This window comes from Malaya genurostris, chromosome 3 (genome assembly GCF_030247185.1).
Source record: "Malaya genurostris strain Urasoe2022 chromosome 3, Malgen_1.1, whole genome shotgun sequence".
In the NCBI taxonomy this organism is placed as follows: Eukaryota; Metazoa; Arthropoda; class Insecta; order Diptera; family Culicidae; genus Malaya; species Malaya genurostris.
This window is the reverse complement of record NC_080572.1, coordinates 140182212-140203462: the sequence shown is the minus strand read 5'-3', so window position 1 is coordinate 140203462 and position 21251 is coordinate 140182212. Positions and strand designations below refer to the sequence as shown.

Sequence of the window (21251 nt, the reverse complement as noted above, 5' to 3'; positions counted from 1 at the left end):
GACTCGGAAAATCCTCCGAATTTTCCAGCCATTTTCACCCTGTAGATAGATGAATGTATTTCAAAGGTCTGTATGTTTTTGGTTTTGGCAAATTTTTCGAAATTTCCATCGAAAATTTCCTAAAACCACCCGCGCGCATGGTACTTGGACGATGGCCTTAAAATCTCCAGTAATAATATTTAGTTTACCAAAATCGACGAAATTCTCCCACCAGTTTTCTAGAATTTCCAGAAACTGGCGGTCGCTTGAACTTCGAGAGTGGTAAACAACTCCATAATTTCCGATCTGCATGCCTCTTTCAACTGATATACCCAAGAACCAATTATTTCCAACTGCTTCGTTTGATTGAATGCTGAATTTAATTGATTCTCTGGCGTAAATTGCAACTCCACACGTGTGCCTGGAAAGGGACAAACAAAAAGCAACAGTGTAACCCGGAACACTGAACTGATCGAAAGCGTCAGAATCAACTATATGTGTTTCTGAGAGCAAAACTAATGAAGGATGTCTATCCTCTATAACAGGGGTTCCCAAACTATTTTGGGTCATGGACCGCTTTACTAAAATTAATTTAGGCCTCAGACCCCCATCAACAATTTCCTTTGAAAATTCAATTTCTGGCTTTTTTAATATTGATGTAAAATACTCACCAATTTCTGCGGATGGTCAAATAAACACAACTTTTTTAGAGTAAATATTTCAAATGACAACTTATATCAAACAATTTCTAGACCTCGTCGACCACCATAGTCAGTTTTTTTACGTCGACCCCCGCAAAAAGGGTATCGACCCCAAGGGGTCTATATCGACCATTTTGGGAACCCCTACTCTATAAAATGACGCAATGCGACATAATTAGAAGACAGACCGGCTATGTTCAAATACAAAATATCTGAATGCCTCTAATTGATCAGTGGCTATTCCATTGACATAATGTTGTTCTTTTTCGTTTCAAGCAATCTCAGGTATACAGGACACTGCTTACTAAATGCTGGATGGTGAATGTCTAAATTCAGTTTTCTTTCTTTGTTCATTTTCAGACGATTACCGCATTTGAATTCAGTTGAAGAACACTCAGATGTTCTATGAACTCAGAACAACTTTTACATCTTCCATCGTAATTTCCTGATTCTGACTTTTCAAAAGGTCAATAAATACATCAGAGGAATATCGATCACTCATCCCCACTATTTTCAGTTTTGGTTTCCCGGGCTTGGGTATAACAGCATTGTATTCAGTTTCTAAATTGCTTTCAATGTTTTCTTTCACTGATTGAATGTCCTCTCCTGCTGCACACTCAACAATAATCGATCCATCTTTACCATTTTTAAAATAGCTAATTTTGTGTGTTCTTGGATCTAATCTACCCTTCAAAATCCTTCTCGTATCATCACTCGTTTGCGAAGACTCGACAGGTTTGATCATAAGAACCGAGCGAGTCTTACGATTTATATTGTTTTTCGTTCTTTTTCTAGAAAATTTCCCAGATGGAACGTCCGCGTATGACTTTTTGTTATTTCTATCAAATACTTCGTCGTTACCTTCATTAACAATATTCTTATCAAGCGGTTCATCATCAGTTTTTGAAATAACTTTTCTCTTTCGTCTGGGATTTTCATCCGACTCCGAATGAGTCTTCCTATTTGCAACAATATTCTTTCTACTCATTACAACCAAATCATTATTATTTTGCTGATTATACAAAATCAACAAACTTTTCAAATCGTCTAACTTTTTGGCCACACTGTTTTCTAATCAGGCCATTTTGCTCTCCAGAGCATCATTGGAAGATCTAATCAGCCTATTGATTCCCTTTTCTATCGCGTTAATAAAGTGTGCCTCAATGCTCTCCCGCACACCAGCAAACGAATCAGTGATGGATTTGAATTTTTCCATCTCCTTCTTCACATCACTAATGAGTGAAAGAACATCATCCTTTGGCATCACATTAGCCATCGCGGCACCTTCCAAGCAATCAGCACATTTAAACTAAAGCGCCCGTGTATCTGAAACCTCGTAAAGGCTCTCGTAAGCCCAGTACAGCGCTGGTGATAGCCATTTTCGCAAACTGAATATGCAATTATAATATCCGATTGTTTTGGTTATTTTTTTATTACACTTCAAACATTCACCCATCATTCGTGCACAAACCAAACCGGTCCGACACACAGCTGGGGGAGAAATTAAAGCAAAGCAAACCATGCAAAAACAGTAGACAATGCATTCAATATACCACGGTACGACGCCGCTTTGTTTGAGCGACAAGCCGCACGGCGATTATTGACACAATTTACAGCACAAAATAGAAGTATTTACAAAACACTTTCTACTTATCTGTTTAAAGCACAATTAGTCACTTGCTTAGTTGAAAAAATTTTCACAAAAAGCCACCTATTTCACACAAAATTTATCACAATTTGACTCAGCACTAAAGACGCACAAGTTACCATGTTCGCCATTCAATACAATGTGAGGAACCATTGTTCGATTGAATCTAAGTGCGTGAAATCGGTGAAACATCCTATAACACATGAATCAATAAGTCCCGAGACTAACAATGTAAACAACATTTTTTTTGCAACACTTTTTTTTTATTCATCAACATAATCACCTTTTAGGGTGATACAATGGTTCCAACGTTTTTCCAATTTTTCAATACCATGTTTATAAAAAAAATTATCTTTCGCTTCAAAATAAGCTTCAGTTTCAGCGATGATCTCCTCATTTGAGCCAAATCTTTTTCCCTGGAGCATTTTCTTTAGATCAGCAAAGAGCCAGTTGTCACTGGGGGCGAGTATGGGGGGTGGGGAAGCAGATCAAAGCCCAAATTCGTTCAATTTCGCCATTGTTTTCATCGACTTGTGGCAGGGTGCATTCCAGCAATCGCGGCACCCACTTGGAAAAAACCTTTTTCATTCTCAATTTTTCATGAAGGATAGTAAATACACTTCCATATGATATCTGTGTCATCTCAGCAATCTCACGGAGCTTCACTTTACGATCTTTCATTATAATTTTTGTCACTTCACTCACATTTTCCGGTGTAACGGCTTCCACAGGTCTACCCGAGCGTTCCGCGTCATTTGTGTCAGTACGACCACGTTTAAACTCGGCGAACCAACGACAAATCGTTGCTTTTGATAGACAGGAGTCCGGATAACATTTTTCAATCCATTGTTTTGCTTGCACGGTGGTTTTACCCATTAAAAAACAATGTTTTATCAAAACACGAAACTCGGTTTTTTTCCATTTTTTAAACAAACTACAAAACGACTTTACTCTAACCTCGATAACTCAGCTGTTTCTGGTCAGATCGACTTAAAATTTTGACCCGTTTCAAGCAAAGATTAGTACTCCAGAAAGACGTGGTTACTGGTTTACTACAAGCGCTAACGACTTATTGATCCATGTGTTACGATGTCGGAATATTAGGATTCAGAACTTATTGATGCAAGTGACACTTTCTTCTGTTAATTTAATGATTTGTTCCTAACCGTGATTTCTCATCATTTTTAGGAAAGGATAGAAGAAACATGGAAAGGAACTGTGAAGCGTGTGAAGTGAGAAAATAACATAAAAGACGGGATGTCAGAGACATAACTGGATAACGTGAAAACAAATAAAACTAATATGCTTTTACCACATATGCAAATACCGTTAACTGCACGTACTAGTGGATTCGTTGTTTGAAATTTGGCAGTGTTTTAATGCTTTATTGCATAATCGAAGTGGTACAATTTTAAGGCGCACAGGAGATAAAAATTACGGGTTTGAGTACAAGACAAAAGCGATTAAATGATAAATGCCACGCTCAAATTCAATACTAAACTTAAAAATTCTCAGCCAATTGTATTTAGCCATCCAGGATATCTAAATTTGAATTCCAGGAATCAGAACAAATGACACGTTCCCCTTGATATTTCAAGATTTATGCCTTGTCATCAATTTGCTTTTAGCATCATTTTCCCGATATTTAAAAGGGAGGGAATTTAAGGGAAATTGTAAGGTTTGGTCTAGGAGGATGGGGAAAATTAACGACACAAAAACACAAAAAGCAGAAGTAAATTCTGCACACCTAAGGGATGCTGAACAATCTGCTGGGGATTTTATTTTATTCATGTATTGATTCATTTTCCATCTGACCTATGTTGGTCTTCATGAAATAGTGTATGGATGGGAAAAGCCTATTTGAAAATCAGCAATCTTCAGATGCGCGCGAAACCCCATCATTTTTTCTGCTTTTTCACAAACATACATTCTTACATAAACACATTTTCACAATCTTACATATATACATTCTCACAATCTTAAATAAATAATAACTAATTAAATAACATATACGTGTTTTAAAATTCGCTAGATCTAAAAAGCCTATTATCTATTGAAGTCTCTTAAGAATATTTTTGAAAACGGTACTAGACACGGAGAAATCAAAATGGTCATCATACACACTGTTAAATACATAACACACCGCCCTGATCGGTTCATTCTGACCATACTCTGTACGTTGAAAATCGAGCCTCAAGAAATTCCACGCTCTAAGGCTTCTCGGAGGAACATTAATATGTATTAGAGAGAGAATATCCGGAGCATCGATTTGTACACTTAGTAATTTTGCTATAAATAGCGCTCTGAATATGTTTCTTCGTTTGGCTATTGCAACCATACCGAGCAAACAACAGCGATCGGTGTATGGTGGTAGTTCTATGGTGTCCGGGTTACGTCGGTTATTTCTACTGGTTTTGTGGTTACTTGTTGCAAAACATTGATTCTTCGTTGTATGAAATCAGTAAGATCTCTGAATTTCACAGTTTCATGAGCTGCAGAATGTTCCTCCCAGTCGCGTCTTGTTACTTGATTTAATATGCTGAAGAGAAAGTGAACTAGAAGCAGATCCCAATGCTCGGTTTGTTCTCCTAGCTGTTTTAACACCTTGACATTCGCTTCGAACTGCTCGACGAGTGAGTGGAGATCGGTAGCTGACTGGCAACGTAAAAGTGGGAAATTGAATAAAGCTTGCACATAGTTTCGCTTCAATACAATTGGATTCTGAAAATGATCCACCAGCAAATTCCATGCGATAGAGAAATTTGAAGCGCTAATCGGTATAGTTTGAATTAATTTTAAAGCTTCTCCATTGACTGACGAGCGGAGGTAATAAAGGTAGGAGGTTGTCAGCAACAAATTGTTTGATCAAACTGAAAGATGTTGTTATACTGCGGCGACGGGTTTTTAAGTTACGCAATTTCCGTTCAAGTCAAGACATGACACGATGATAAATCAGGATCTACAATTTGAGACCAGGTAGCTCGGAATAGAAAGATATTGGGAATTACTTGACGCAGGCAATAAATTGCCTGTATAAACCAAATATCTTTTGTCAGTTACTACGACCTTGTTTCTCATGAGCTTTGTCGATTGCTGATATATTGTATAAAATGTGCCATAAATGGTAGTTAATACTATAAATCGAATCCGAAGGTTCCGTTTTTAAAGATGGCGCGAAGGTAGCGTTAGGTACGACTTATATGAAATAGACGTATATTCAGTTTGTTTTCCGGATAAACGATCTCAGTCGACATTAATCCGGTTCGAAGGACCAGATGTTCGAAGCTCAGCAAAACTCTCTTTTCGCTGTAAGGTGATACCTACGCTTCTATTGCATTTTGTCAACTGGATTAATTTATAGTAGCCAAATAACTTTCATTCTTGCACTCTTAATATACGCATCTTATTGACGAACAAATTCTTACGGTAGTTAATATTAGTGATTTATTAATGTCGTAATGAATAAATAATTTCACGGTTAGATGAATAAATTATGAGCCACATGCTCATGCTAGTATTCTTGCCTGGCGCCTTTTTAAAACTAATTCTATGTCGTGATTATTTCACCTAATATAGCAGACATCCGATTTTGTGAATTGTAAATGTTGCTTCACCTTGCGGAAACAATCAGTTGATCTTTCAGGGTTGCGCCTCATAGCAGTGTAGAAATGCATTGGTCCGCATTAAGGAGCGGGTAGGGTATAACACTTTTGAAAAATCATTCATTTTTTGCTTTGTATTTTCTTATAGTCAAATATTTCAAGAATATTCAGTGAAATTTTCAGGCTTATCGGAACCAAACTTAGCAAGTTATGGGCCTTTATCTTCGCTTATCTCATACTGCGAAAAAGTAAGAACACGGCGCACAGGCCCAAGATTTCTGCTTCGATTGACCTAAAAACTTGACAAAACATTCTTAATATATTTCATTATAACAATAATAAATTGTTTTCATTGATTTTATTGAGCACGGCGCACAGGCCCAAGATTTCTGCTTCAATTGACCTAAAAACTTGACAAAACATTCTTAAAATGTTTCATTATAACAATAATAAATTGTTTTCATTGGTTTTATGGACAAAAAACTTTGAACGCATTCTTCTCGAAAGCAGGTTTTGAAAGTCCATGTCCATCGTCATTCAAAAACTACTGCACCAATTTTTTTCAAATTTTGCACATACTTTCTACATATATAAAAACAGCCCTTTACGTTGTCCTTTTCGTTGTTTGTACTTTGGGGAGTTTTTTCAGCTACAAAGCGGCGGATTTTTTCGTGAAAAATCGTAGTTTGAACAACCACCAAAAATTAAAGAAATAAAAAAAAAATCAAACAGAAATGTTGAGGTCTAGAAAAACTTCTACTCTAACTAACTATGCTTTGATTTGTTCACTTCCGATTAGTCTTCGCTGAGATACAGTGGACTCCGCAAATCATGATTTTTAAGAAGCGTCCTCAAAAATAACTCTTCACCGACTTATTTCTCAATATTTTTCCATTGTTGTCAAATGATGCTTTTTATCATGCAAAACATATGCATTTATTTCGTTGAACGATAATTCTAAAAAAAAAATTGCAGAAAAACCAATTAACACGTTCACAATACAACAAATTCTGAAAACTTCAAACATAGATTCCAAGGTGTCAGAACAATATTTCCAAGCCGTCGTCGCATTACAATCCTTAAACCAAATTACACCCAAATAGATACAGTACAAATATTTTGAAGATATCTGAACCCTAAAGGAGTAAATTGCTTGCGTGTTCCCATAGAATTGAGACAACTGGTTCAGGAAACTTACAAAAAACATTTCGAATATAATCATGTCTACAAAGTTCTCATTTCAGAAATTTTACTGGAAGACGTCAGGCTGGAAGTAAAACAAGATATGTTAATAAGAGTCACATACGAATACGCGCATCGAGATATAAAGGAAAACAAAGCTCAAAGAAATCCTTCGAACGAGATTATATAGATGTGTTTTTCATGAAGGGACTAAAGTTTTGTCGTGAATACGACTTACTTTACTATGGGGTGCCTTTTCAAAATTAGCCATATGGAAGAATGGGCAGAACTTAATCGTGAATATCTCGACTTGTATTAATGGTAGCAACATAATTCTTTCACCATTTCATCAAAAATATGATCAGGAATTCAAGATAATATTTTGAACAGTGTGCGATAACCACAAACAACTCAAAAATAATGTTTTCTTAAAATTTGAAAACAACGCGGAAAACTCTTTACTTTTGCTTGGGTTTTTCGCGCAAGGACGACGATTTTGAGGTAGTCAGGCACATATCATCAACTGAATGCGTATAAAAGAGGGGCCCGTGGTCGAAAATCGATCGTTTCGTCATCTAACACTCGATGTGGATAGACGATAACCTACTACGACTAATTTCGATGCTGTTTTATTTTTTATTCGCCGTTGTCTACCTACCCATGCTATGGGTGAAACGTTCCATAGATCCGAGAAGGATCCAAAGGGTGTTAAGCGTCTGAAGCCAAGCGATGTACAGGTAAACGACCTTTGCTGAGTAAAAACCAATATGCTGATCTGCCAGTTGATGTCGAAGAGGAACTGCAGAAGAAGGAAAAAATGCCGCATTTCTACCTGAAGGGCTTCCCACCAACTCTACGCTCGGATTTCAACACACTGATCAGCAAAGGACTACAGGCAACAATCCGTTTATGTACTGAAGGCTACAAAATAACTGTTCCAGCTTTGAACCACTACAAAGGAGTGGAATGTTATCTGAAGCAGACAAAAGCGGAATACTTCACACACGATATTGCCGCCAACAAACCTATGAAGGTTGTACTCGAGGACTACCCGACATGATGGAAGTCGAACTAAAGCAGGCACTGTCGGAGGCTGGACTAAAGCCTTTGATGGTGTTTAAAATGAAGCGACATAATACGGACAAATAGTTTAGAGATCAACTCTACCGGATTCATCTGGAGAAGGGCTCCATCACCATGAGTCAACTGAAAACGATTAAATCGTTATTTCACATAATCATCGAATGGCAAAAGTATAAACCGGTACATCGGGATGTCACACAGTGCACGAACTGTTTGAACTACGGCCATGGAGCAAGGAATTGCCACATGAAAAGTCGGTGCGGGAAACGTGCCGAACCACACAATACCAACGATTGCCTACTAGATGACATCGCTGTAAAATGTGTGAACTGTGATGGCGACCATCCATCTACTAGCAAATCGTGTCCCAAACGTGCTGAGTTCAAAAAAATTCGACAACAGGCGTCCCGCAAACAATCAACGCGCAAGAATGTTCCACAGAAGGATGAAGTTAATTTCCCACGGCTCCCACCGAAGAGGGATATTCCGAATTTGCCGCCACTTCCTCGCAGCAATCCTAAAGATTCAGCCGCTGGCTCACAAAAAGAATCTTCCTCAAAAATCCCTCCTGGATGGGGCAATAATCAACCACAAGCAAAGGATGACTCTGGTGATTTATTTTCTGCTGAACAACTGATCGTCATTTTTGAAACAATGACAACACAACTACGAAACTGCAGAACGCGGTTAGATCAAATCAACGCCTTAGGCAAATTCATCATCGAATATGCAATATAATGAGTTGGTTATAGTAAATTGGAATGCTTGCTCACTCAGGAGCAAAACTGCTGAATTGTTCGACTTTCTTCAAGAGAAGAATGCCGATATTGCTATTTTAACTGAAACTCATCTTAAAACTGAAATTTCTATTTTTATTTCCAATTACAGGATTCACAGGCTCGACAGGGCAACTACCAGAGGAGGGGGAGTTGACATTGCCATTAAACGATCCATTCAGCACAGGCTTCTGTCAGCCTTTAAATTGCAACTCATAGAAGCCATCGGAATTGAGATTACAACGACGATGGGACCCATCATCATCATTGCAGCGTACTGTCCCAAACAAACAAATCTTCGAGATGGTACGTGTGCATCACTGAAGCGAGATCTGGCTATGCTCACTCGACGACAGTACAAATTCATCATTGCTGGGGACCTGAACGCACGGCATGAGCTGTGGGGAAACAGAAGACAGAATCGAAACGGAATCGTACTTGCCGAAGATTACGAAGCTGGACAATACAACATCTTCGCTCCGGATCAACCAACGCTACTTTCCAGATCGGGAGTTCATTCCATTTTGGATATATTCATCAGCAACATCGCCATAGACAGCTCTCCGATTGTCTTCAACGAGCTCTCTTCTGACCACTTTCCAGTAATATTGACGTTGGGATCTTCACCAGAAACAGTGCCTATTCAACCTCGTAGGAACTATTATCGCACCGATTGGGTCCAATTTCAACATATCGCCGACCAACTTATTAATATCGATTTGCCACTTGATTCACCGATGGAAATCGAAGCGGCCCTATCTTCCTTCCAGCATTCAATCACAGTCGCTCGTAATAGGACGGTTCCAGTACAACATATGCCGAGTTCCTCTCTTCAAATCGACAGTGTCACCAAGAAACTCATCCGACTTCGAAATATCTACCGGAGGCAGTATCAACGAACTGGCATCCTAGATAGGAAGACTACTTATAACAACTTAACTAGGATAATCCAGGAAAGGATATCTGAGCTTCGCAACAGGAACTTCCAGCAAAAGCTTCGAGAAATTCTCCCACATTCAAAGCCCTTCTGGTCCTCAACGAAGGTGCTTAAGAAAAAACCGAAGCCTATTCCTCCTCTGATGTCACCCCAGGACGCAGCTGAAGGAATACCTTTAATCACACCAGTAGAGAAAGCAAATGCGCTAGGCCAGCAGTTTGTGTGTTCTCACAATTTAGGACTTAACATTGTTAGTCCATATGAAAGAGCCGTTGCTGATAGCGTAGCTGGGGTTGACCAATCAGACAGCTTGGTTCCTGAGGAAAGTAGAGTCACTGCGAATGAGCTGATCGCTATTGTGAAAAAATTCAAAAATATGAAGGCCCCCGGTTTCGACAACACATTCAACATTGTGCTGAAACATTTGAGTATTCGCTCATTTGTCTTCTTAGCTAAAATTTTTAACAGGTGCTGGGAGCTTGGTTACTTCCCTTCAAAGTGGAAGTTAGTTAAAGTTATCCCAGTTTTGAAACCGGGGAAAGATCCTTCCTTTTCCAAGAGCTATCGGCCTATTAGCTTACTCTCTGCCCTATCCAAGCTGTTTGAAAAGTCAATACAAAGGCGAATTCTTGCTTTCGCAGATGAACAGGATATTTTTCTGGAAGAACAGTTTGGGTTCCGGAAAGGAAGATCCACCATCCTCCACTCACAAGGGTTAACAACGTCATCCAGCAAAACGAATCAGTGTCCAAAGCAACTGCCATGGCAATATTGGATATTGAAAAGGCATTCGATAATGTGTGGCACGATGGACTGGTGTTCAAACTGCATCGGTATAATTTTCCCATGTATCTTACTAAAATTATCAAAAATTATCTTGAAGATAGAGCATTCCAGGTTTCTCTGAATAATGCACTTTCAGAAAGATTTACTATTCCTGCTGGTGTACCCCAGGGAAGTATCCTAGGTCCCATTCTATACAACATTTTCACATCAGACATCCCACCTCTTCCAGGTGGTGGTGTTCTGTCACAATTTGCTGATGATACTGCCATTCTTTACAAAGGTCGTGTCATTAATGCTCTGAAGAATAAACTACAGACAGGTCTGGACGCTTTAACGGAATATTTTACAAGCTGGAAAATTGTGATCAATGCAGCAAAAACTCAGGTCATCTTGTTTCCACATTCAAGATCTACAAAACTTGTTTCATCAGACGAATGCAGAATACGATTCGGTGATGAGGTCATTCAATGGTCCGATGAAGTTATCGATCTAGGACTCACCTTTGACAGACATCTGATATTCAGGTCACATGTTGACAAAATCGTTCAAAAATGCAGCACACTCATTAGGTCTCTGTATCCGCTGATTTGTAGAACATCTAAACTATGTCTGAAGGATCAGATGGCTGTCTATAAACAAATCATCTACCCCGCAATTGAATACGCAGTCCCTGTTTGGCGGGGCTGTGCACGAACACACAAACTTAGGCTTCAGCGCATTCAAAGTAAGATCTTAAAGATGATTCTAAATCTACCCCCTTGGACAAGGACTAGTGAAGTACATGAGATGGCCTCCCTGGATATACTAGAACAAAAATTCGAACAATACTGCACGATATTTGAAGAGAGGTGCTCAATCTCTGAAATACAAATAATTCAAAATTTGCACGTATTAGGTTAGGGATAGTTATAAGTAGGTAGATATTTTATAAATAATTAAAATAAATATTATGATTATACATTAGTATGTAAAACAAGAGTAACTAAAACACCTATTATTAATAACGAATCGTATGAACAACAAAGATGAAAGGCCAAAGGGTCAAAACACTTGTACTGTAAAATGTTGATGTAATACACAAAAATAAGATCAATAAACAGATATTTATGCAAAAAAAATGCGAAAATCGATCATTTCTTTTCGTGCGTTCGGTGGAAGCAGGCGTCGTGGGAGTGGAATCATAAACCAGCAGCGACGGAGAATGCACCTTCTGCGTGGTTAAAACCTCAAACGCTCAGGTCGCATCTCTCATTCGCTTGCTGGCCATCGAGGCGAGAGGGCTGGCATCGCGCGAGTTAATCTTTCAACCAGCAGCCCCGGAGAATGCACCTTCTGCGTGGTTAAAACCTCAAACGCTCAGGTCGCATCTCTCATTCGCTTGCTGGCCATTAATGCGTGCTGGATTCTGGAACTGTATTCCGGAACTGATTTGAGTTTCGGAATTGCGGTTCTAGAATTGAAACTGGATTCTGAGTCTGTTATTGGATCTAAATTTAGGTCTTGAACTCAGGGTCCAGTTCTCTATTCCAGACTTCTATTCGGTTCTTTTTAAAACCATAATAATACTCCTAAAGAATTATTTACTGTACCTCATACAACCCATTTTTTATTCATGCCGAAAAATCGTTCATGGCGAAAAAAAAAGAACATCGTCAAATTTTGGCACTCAAAGGGTAGTGATTCGCCCAGAATGACGGAACTGAGAACAGAGTTAAACCGACTATCCAGTCATAAACTATCCGCAATCAGTGACGCACTGTTGGATTTTATCGCTATGACATATCAAGGTTTAAGCTTAATCAGTTTCAATGTTCAAAGCTTAAATGCTCATGCTTCAGATATTTTCACTGACAATATACTAACCAAAGTTGATATTTTAGCATTTAGTGAAAATTGGTTGGAAAATTGTTCTGCAGTGAGTATAACAGGTTATAATTGCATCGCTGAATATAAACGTTCTAATTGTAGAGCTGGTGGTGTTGCAATTTACCTAAAGGACACTGCGTCTTTGATTGCTACTGTTGTTGTTGGCTGACAATTTCGGCGACATATGTGCAATCGATATTATGCTAAATGGTATAAAAACACTATTAGTTGTTCTATATATTTCGCCAGATACAACTTACAAAGAGAAATCGATCAACTACCAAATCGAATTCGGAAGTATAAATAAAGCGTGTCATATTCGTATTCACGACATCAAGTTATGTGTCTGACATTAAACACCCGTACTTTTTTAGATAATTGACTCATTCTCAAAATTCGCTAACATAATTCCTTTAGAAACCAGAACGACAGTTGACCTAAGAAGAGCACTTAGTGAACATATCAGAATATCAACTCCCAGCAACTATTTGGGAACTCTTTCAACGTCTTCCGCTGCGACCGCAGCTCAGCAAATAGTAACAAATCAACATTTGGTGGCGTATTAATTGCCATCTCTCAGAAATATGCCAGCTCTATCATCGAAACGCAGAATGGGCATTCTATTGAACAAGTGTGTGCATGTGCTACCGTGCGAGGAATCAAATTATTTCTGTGCGGTGTGTACATTCCTCCCGATAAAAGCAAAAATGTTGATTTTATAGATGCACACGTTTCGACAGTTTCTGAGCTGTGCAGTAAAGGTTCTGCTAATGATATTGTTCTGGTATGCGGTGATTTCAACTAGCCCCGGATTGTATGGAATAAACGGCCCGAGGATACCCATTTCATCTGTTCCTCTTTGTTACCCGTTGCAAGTACGGTGCTGATCGATGGAATGGATTATTTGAATCTTTGTCAAGCGAATCAACAAAGAAACCATCTCGGGCGATTACTCGATCTAATGTTTTGCTCTTCAGAGCGTCAATTAGTCGTTGACCGTAGTGTTGCTCCTCTGTTACCCGTCGACCCGCATCATCCGCCTTTAGTTGTTTCGGTGCCAGTTGATTGTGTGAGAAATTAACGGCACTCGGAGCCTATTCATGAATCGCGGAGATTAAATTATCGAAAAACTAATTTTACTGCTTTACTAGAACATTTGCGGAATGTTGATTGGATATTTTTGCAAGAAACCGATAATGTAAATGAAATGGCAACGGTTTTCTGCGATTGCGTTAGCTCAAATTTACCTTTCACCAAACGGCCCATCAATCCTTCTTGGACCACAGGAAGACTTCGTGAGTTAAAACGGGTTCGTAATGCCTGGCAGCCTCTTTGCGTGATATTTAACAAATCATTTGAGCAAGGAATTTTCCCGTTGATTTGGAAGCAGTCTTATATGTTTCCTGTGTACAAAACCGGTGATCGTAACAATGTAAGGAACTACCGTGGTATAACAAATTTGTCGGCTGCTTCAAAGCTCTTCGAAATAATAGTGACTAATGAGCTGTTCACTCGTACAAAAAATTACATCTCCACTGATCAAGACGGTTTTATGCCCGGGCGTTCGGTCAGCACTAATCTTCTGGATTTTACCTCGACCTGTATTTCGCGTCTGGAGGAAAAAGTACAAATTGATGCCGTATACACTGATCTGAAAACGGCGTTCGACCGAATTGATCACCGAATTCTTTTGTACAAGATATCGCGTCTCGGTGCAACACATAAGTTCATTGACTGGCTATGCTTTTACTTAAGTGGTAGAGTCTTACGAGTCAAGTTAGATTCCTGTGTGTCATCTTCGTTCACGAACATATCTGGTGTACCTCAAGGCAGCAACATGTGTCCACTTCTGTTCTCGCTGTTTTTTAATGACGCTATTTTGATGCTCAGTGGAGGCTGCAAATTAGTCTACGCTGACGATTTGAAACTATACCTTGAGATACGCTCTATTGACGACTGCATCCGTCTTCAAAAGCTTCTGGACGAATTCGTTACGGGGTGTCGAAGAAACTGGCTTATAGTCAGCATAGCAAAATGTCAGGTCATAACATTCCACCGAATATTGAATCCATTACATTTCGACTATAAAATTGACGGACAAACGCTTCAAAGAATTGATCGTGTTAATGACCTTGGTGTTTTGTTGGATTCTAAACTTACTTTTAATATGCATCGTTCTGCACTAATTACAAAAGGGACTCGACAATTAGGTTTTATCGCTAAAATCGGACGGGATTTTAAAGATCCTCACTGTTTGAAGGCATTATATTGCTCGCTAGTTCGGTCTATACTTGAAAATGCTAGCATAGTTTGGAGTCCATATCAGCTAGCTTGGAGTTTACGAATTGAACGCGTGCAGAAAAGATTTGTTCGACTTGCTCTAAGAAACCTTCCCTGGCAACATCCGCATGATCTTCCACCGTATCCCGATCGCTGTCGTCTGATTGGTCTGGACTCACTGGATCGGCGCAGAAAAATTCAGCAAGAAATTTTTGTTGCAAAAATTCTCAACGGCGATATTGATTCTCCGAAGCTCTTATCTAGTCTTGACTTCCGTGCTTCACAACGATCGCTACGTTCTACTGGTTTACTTCAACCGAGATTTCACCGAACGACGTATGGATTCTATGAACCGATAACAGCATGCATCAGTATATTTGGGACTGTTGAACACCTCTTCGATTTCGGCGAACCTACACATAAATTTGCACAGAAAGTGTTACGATCCACATTTTTATAACTTGACTACATCATATTCATTAAGACCTTTTATTGTCGGATGAATTAAAAATAAATAAATAAAAAAATATATAAATGAAGTATTTGGTAGACCCCTAACCCCTAACCGGTAACCAAGAGCCGGCATGCATATCTATAGACTCAATCAAACGGAATAATTGAGAGATTTCGTTCTACAATAATTGGGTCATATCGAACATTAAAGCACAAAGGGTGTAGCCGGGTTTACATATAAAAACTGCCCCCAAACAGAAATAAAATTGATATACGCTGTTTGAAAGGGTTTATGTTGGAGATGATTATCCTAAAATTTTAACCCTTTAACTGCTTTATTGGTGAAGTTAGGGTAATTCTTCTGATTTTCATTTTATTTAAATTTTTCAAAAACCTCTTAAGCAAAAAATTTTCCAAAAATCAAAAATATTTCAGGAGTTATGGGAAACCTTTCTGATTTATTTCAGAATTTTTCAAAATGTATTTCATATGAAAAAATGTTGAAATTTTCGAATTTTTTAAATCGCACGTACAATTTTGGTACCACGCTAGATTATACATCAAAAATAAATCATTTTAAAGTATATTACGCTGTATTTTTTTCAGATTTTTTAAAAAAAAGTGAACTGTCATCATCCGATGGAAACGCATGCCTTTCCATCTACAAATTGAGCTCAAGGCTTGAGTATTGACGTAATTAATAATGATAAAGGAATTTTATTCCTTATGTTATTTACACACTCTCGCATGCCTGGTGCGATTTACCAAGTAATGATGTAGGGAATACATTAGTGAACATGTGTGCCAGTGCACGGTTGCAATTCGTTTCTAACTTCAACATCTTGCGGGATAGTCTAGAGGTTTCGAGGTTAGCTATTAGCAGTCCTAAGAAATACTATTAATCAGATAGAAATCAAGTCGAAGCGCCTGCAGCAAGTTCCGAAGACCCAAAATGAACGTATTAATTCGCATTGGCAATTTTCTATACAAACAACATGTTCTTTTAAACTTAATATTTTCAGTTTTTTCTGGAAGAAGACCCCTTTATTAAACAGTTTCGGAAAATCGTATTGTTTTATTGGTTTAATCGAAATATGTATTATCTAAGAATGAGTTGGGGTTTGAATTTTTTTTTCACATGAAATACATTCTGAAAAGTTCTGAAAAAAATCAGAAAGGTTTAAATAACTCCTGATATATTTTTGATTTTTTTTAATTTTTTTGCTTAAGAGCTTTTGAATAATTTAAATAAAACGAAAATCAGAAGAATTACCCTAACTTTATTGGTGGAAAAAAGGGTTAAAATTTTGAGAAAATCATCTCCAATACAAACCCAAACAGCGTGTATCAATTTTTTGTCGTGAATACGACTTACTTTACTATGGGGCGCCTTTTCAAAATTTACCCTCTGAGAGAGTGATAAGTTTTTGATCGTGAATATATCCTGTTATATCTAACGAATCAACATAATTCTTGCTACATGCCATCGGAAATATGATCACAATTTTATGATAAAACTTTCAGTTGTGTGACATATTCTTAAATAGTTCACAATTAAACTTTTCTGAAATGTTCGGTATCGAGTATCAAAGAGGATAATTCATAAGGCGCGTTTGCCTTTCTCGTATTTTGAAAGCTCATAGCTCAGTGATCTGTAGAAGGATTTATATAATCTAACTACCAATAGAATCGAAAATCTTCAACTTGAACGTGTATTACAACAATATTGAAGTTTTTCAATAGTACACTATTGAAAAACCTGTTTGATTTAACCCATGACAGCACCAGCCAATCAGAACGCGAGATGTCTGTATCTATACAAGAGCATCCATATAAAAGTTGAATGGTTCATTTTTCCTACCATTTGCTGAGCAACTCTTCCCGAAACAAGACACACGACAGCAACATCGAGGACCTGTCGTCTCATTGTTTCCCGATATGAATGCACGAGACACCGTCAGCACAATGACACCGAAAAAGGCAGCCAAAAAGTCCAGCAAGGCCCATTGCCGAAACAAGACACACACGAGAACCATCTCAGATCTCAATATTTCCTACCAAAAGATTCATCAAGATGGGAGTTAAAATAATTTGCACCGTCACTAACACATTCAATTACGAACGGCAATGCGAAAGCGAAAGTGATGATTTTGAACACATCTTTATACTAGTATACAAATATGCCGTGCGAAACAGAGTTGCCACAGATCAATATGTATTTTTGTCGCGATTACTTTAGTATGCGGCCGAAAACAAAAATTGTTAGAACAAATGTTTCCACTTGATTTGCGCATTCTACTTTCCAGGTGTATCAGAACTAGCTAAACTTAAAGCAATTCTAAATATTTCTTTATCACAGTGATGTGGTCATCCTGAAAAGGACGGGGTTTTCAACGGATGGCCAGCTGCAGATGGCGAGGGATGATTTTAGTTTTCGTTGTCATGGGCAGCGTTACCGGCCAATTCCAACACTTCGGCAACCAAGTACTCCATCACTGCCGCCAGATAGACCGATGCACCAGCACTGACACGCTCGGCGTAGTTCCTCTTCCGAGGCAAACGATGGATTCTGCCGCCAACTGGGCACTTCAGACCAGCACGGTTTAAGCGGGACTTTGCCTTGCCCTTAACTGTTCCTCCTGTGTGCGTGTTTCTGCGTAAAAATTCCACAATACGCAGTTAACAGCTCGACGACCAATTCAGTACTGGCTGCCGCTCTGCTAACTCTCTCTTTTATATCGTTTCACTGTTTCCCGTTCTGCGTATAGGAAAGGAATTCTAACAAAGGGGAAGTCCGTCCACCGCTACCACTAGCACGTATAAAAGGAAATGTGATGTGAGAAAAGCGCAAAAATAAATATTATGATTAAACATTAGTATGTAAAACAAGAGTAACTAAAACACCTAATATTAATAACGAATCGTATGAACAACTAAGATGAAAGGCCAAAGGGTTAAAACACTTGTACTGTAAAATGTTGATGTAATACACAAAAATAAGATTAATAAACAGATATTTATGCAAAAAAAAAATGAGAAATAGCGTCATTTAAGTTAAAGCAGCTACTCTGTACGTACGAGACACCGTCAGAACGATGGCTCCGAAAACAGGTAGAAAAGCAGATCTGTTTTACTAACACATTCAATTACGAACGGCAATGCGAAAGCGAATGTTGAACACATCTTTATACTAGTATGGGGTCGTGTGAAAATATGCCTTGCGAAACAGGGTTTATTATTATTATTATTATTATTAGAATCACTCTTGCATTATTATTATTATTATTATTATTATTATTGTTATTATTATTATTATTATTATTATTATTATTATTATTATTATTATTATTGTTATTATTATTATTATTATTATTATTATTATTATTATTATTATTATTATTATTATTATTATTATTATTATTATTATTATTATTATTATTATTATTATTATTATTATTATTATTATTATTATTATTATTATTATTATTATTATTATTTATTATTATTATTATTATTATTATTATTATTATTATTATTATTATTATTATTATTATTATTATTATTATTATTATTATTATTATTATTATTATTATTAATATTATTATTATTATTATTATTATTATTATTATTATTATTATTATTATTATTATTATTATTATTATTATTATTATTATTATTATTTTTATTATTATTATTATTATTATTATTATTATTATTATTATTATTATTATTATTATTATTATTATTATTATTATTATTATTATTATTATTATTATTATTATTATTATTATTATTATTATTATTATTATTATTATTATTATTATTATTATTATTATTATTATTATTATTATTATTATTATTATTATTATTATTATTATTATTATTATTATTATTATTATTATTATTATTATTATTGTTATTATTATTATTATTATTATTATTATTATTATTATTATTATTATTATTATTATTATTATTATTATTATTATTATTATTATTATTATTATTATTATTATTATTATTATTATTATTATTATTATTATTATTATTATTATTATTATTATTATTATTATTATTATTATTATTATTATTATTATTATTATTATTATTATTATTATTATTATTATTATTATTATTATTATGCATCAGTATATTTGGGACTGTTGAACACCTCTTCGATTTCGGCGAACCTACACATAAATTTGCACAGAAAGTGTTACGATCCACATTTTTATAACTTGACTACATCATATTCATTAAGACCTTTTATTGTCGGATGAATTAAAAATAAATAAATAAAAAAATATATAAATGAAGTATTTGGTAGACCCCTAACCCCTAACCGGTAACCAAGAGCCGGCATGCATATCTATAGACTCAATCAAACGGAATAATTGAGAGATTTCGTTCTACAATAATTGGGTCATATCGAACATTAAAGCACAAAGGGTGTAGCCGGGTTTACATATAAAAACTGCCCCCAAACAGAAATAAAATTGATATACGCTGTTTGAAAGGGTTTATGTTGGAGATGATTATCCTAAAATTTTAACCCTTTAACTGCTTTATTGGTGAAGTTAGGGTAATTCTTCTGATTTTCATTTTATTTAAATTTTTCAAAAACCTCTTAAGCAAAACATTTTCCAAAAATCAAAAATATTTCAGGAGTTATGGGAAACCTTTCTGATTTATTTCAGAATTTTTCAAAATGTATTTCATATGAAAAAATGTTGAAATTTTCGAATTTTTTAAATCGCACGTACAATTTTGGTACCACGCTAGATTATACATCAAAAATAAATCATTTTAAAGTATATTACGCTGTATTTTTTCAGATTTTTTAAAAAAAAGTGAACTGTCATCATCCGATGGAAACGCATGCCTTTCCATCTACAAATTGAGCTCAAGGCTTGAGTATTGACGTAATTAATAATGATAAAGGAATTTTATTCCTTATGTTATTTACACACTCTCGCATGCCTGGTGCGATTTACCAAGTAATGATGTAGGGAATACATTAGTGAACATGTGTGCCAGCGCACGGTTGCAATTCGTTTCTAACTTCAACATCTTGCGGGATAGTCTAGAGGTTTCGAGGTTAGCTATTAGCAGTCCTAAGAAATACTATTAATCAGATAGAAATCAAGTCGAAGCGCCTGCAGCAAGTTCCGAAGACCCAAAATGAACGTATTAATTCGCATTGGCAATTTTCTATACAAACAACATGTTCTTTTAAACTTAATATTTTCAGTTTTTTCTGGAAGAAGACCCCTTTATTAAACAGTTTCGGAAAATCGTATTGTTTTATTGGTTTAATCGAAATATGTATTATCTAAGAATGAGTTGGGGTTTGAATTTTTTTTTCACATGAAATACATTCTGAAAAGTTCTGAAAAAAATCAGAAAGGTTTAAATAACTCCTGATATATTTTTGATTTTTTTTAATTTTTTTGCTTAAGAGCTTTTGAATAATTTAAATAAAACGAAAATCAGAAGAATTACCCTAACTTTATTGGTGGAAAAAAGGGTTAAAATTTTGAGAAAATCATCTCCAATACAAACCCAAACAGCGTGTATCAATTTTTTGTCGTGAATACGACTTACTTTACTATGGGGCGCCTTTTCAAAATTTACCCTCTGAGAGAGTGATAAGTTTTTGATCGTGAATATATCCTGTTATATCTAACGAATCAACATAATTCTTGCTACATGCCATCGGAAATATGATCACAATTTTATGATAAAACTTTCAGTTGTGTGACATATTCTTAAATAGTTCACAATTAAACTTTTCTGAAATGTTCGGTATCGAGTATCAAAGAGGATAATTCATAAGGCGCGTTTGCCTTTCTCGTATTTTGAAAGCTCATAGCTCAGTGATCTGTAGAAGGATTTATATAATCTAACTACCAATAGAATCGAAAATCTTCAACTTGAACGTGTATTACAACAATATTG

At 36.3% G+C, this 21251-nt stretch overlaps 1 protein-coding gene across 12 annotated transcripts in view; it reads left to right on the top strand.

The window, feature by feature from the left end:
* The window catches only part of LOC131438020 (dystrophin, isoforms A/C/F/G/H), a 1278256-nt gene that overhangs the window by 949975 nt on the left and 307030 nt on the right, over positions 1 to 21251 (top strand). The gene's annotated exons all lie outside the window — the stretch shown is intronic.